The 1,696-nt window shown below is 48.4% G+C and overlaps 1 pseudogene; it reads right to left on the bottom strand.

The window, feature by feature from the left end:
* Positions 1-380: 380 nt before the first annotated feature.
* LOC147018810 (signal recognition particle RNA) lies at positions 381-526 on the bottom strand (annotated as a pseudogene).
* Between the last annotated feature and the right edge of the window lie 1,170 nt (positions 527-1,696).

Genomic DNA, 1,696 nt, shown 5'->3' with positions numbered 1-1,696 from the left:
CTCCCAAAGACCCGAACGGAACAGTGGAGTGTGGAGCATGCTGAGTATGGATGGACCCCGGCCAATAGGAGATGAGCTGGTCAGGGAGGCAGGATGGTTGCTGTGAGAGCGAGCCTTATGGAGGGGGGAGGAGGGGGGGTGACAGACAGACAGACAGAGCTGACTGTTGAGGTATTCCTCGCCATGCAAGTGGCTGCAGTTAGTTAAATACGGGGTTTGGGGGGGGTTAGAGGAAAGCAACATCTTCTTCTGCTTTCAGCTGCTCCCGTTATGATCCGCTGTGGCGACCCCTCCGTTATGATCCGCATACTGATTTGGCATAGGTTTTACGCCGGATGCCCTTCCTGATGCAACCCTGGTCGCCTCTTACGACACAGGGATAAGGATTGGGTTTCGCCATGATTCCGGGCTGCCCTACATCCTCTCATAGCGTGGCCCAGCGCAGAGCAGAGCTCCCGTCCTCAAGCGATCCTCCAACCCAAGCCTCCGAGTAGCCGGATTACAGGCGCACGCCACTACGCCCGGTATTAGAGGAAAGTAACATGACTTGTGAAAATACAAAGGGATGAATGGGAAGACAAGGATCTATACTCGTGGAAGACAAGGATCGTGGTCCTCAAATAAATGCTGGCCGGGCCGTCACCTTCAGTTTTACTCAATCCTATTGTAACAACTTCCCCAAACGAATTGATTGTGTTAGCAGTGGCTACAGAGTATGAGGAAGAGCAAAAGAAAGATAAATAAATGGGGAGTGAGAAGGAGGAACCCTTGAAAGCTTATCTATGCACCCTACTGTGTGTTGTCGTGTCCACGCCGGTTATGTTAATTTCCCCAGCCGAGATGCCGTGGACGGGCGGTTAACACCTACCTGGGCGGATAGCTGAACAGTTCTACCTTGGAGGTGAACACATGATCCTTGGAGATTATAGCATGCGGAGATTATAGTATAACTTTGGTCTGTTATTACAATAGAGGGCAGCAAGAACGCAGAGCAGATGGAAGTACAAGGGTTTGTACTCAACCCCACAACGAATAGACAGACACAAGCAATCTTAATAAATAGGATTTAATGAAAAGAAATCACATATTTATATTAGAAATAAATCGAAGTGTGATGTAAAAACAATAAATCAAAGCATGAGGTAATGAAACGTGATGTAAATTAAAGCCTAGAGTTGAGACGTCTCCACAGTTACAAAAAACACAAGGGGAAAGATAAAATAAAATAAAATCACTTCCTTTATTCTGGCACCTCGCTGGGTGTCCAGAGATAATCTTCCAGGAGCTTGGGGATTGAACCGTGTCGTCCTGCATGGGAAACAGCACCCCAAAAATGGCATCGAGCAGCTCCCTGGGTGGGAAACGTACATTGTAATTCACACGGGTGGTCCTCCTTCGATAAGGGCCCACAAACCTTCGTACAGTTTCTTCTCACGAACGAATGTGTCGACCCTGCTCTTCTCTTACACCAAGTCTGCTCACCACAAATGGTCGCGCCTTTCTCCTTCACCATATGACGTGACAACTTCTGAGGCCCTGAGATAAGGCCATGATGCGCGGTCTTCTCCTCTTCCCCTCTCCTTAGAAACACACATGCTTCACGACTCAACCGAATAGACAATGGCTCGAGTATTGCTCAAGGCATGCGGGCAAATTCGCCTCAACACGAACAATGAGAATCGCGCTGCTATATTTT

The sequence above is a fragment of the Eptatretus burgeri genome, chromosome 10 (genome assembly GCF_056783735.1).
Source record: "Eptatretus burgeri isolate ZD-2024b chromosome 10, Ebu_testis_v1, whole genome shotgun sequence".
In the NCBI taxonomy this organism is placed as follows: domain Eukaryota; kingdom Metazoa; phylum Chordata; class Myxini; order Myxiniformes; family Myxinidae; genus Eptatretus; species Eptatretus burgeri.
This window is presented reverse-complemented; position numbering and strand designations above follow the sequence as displayed.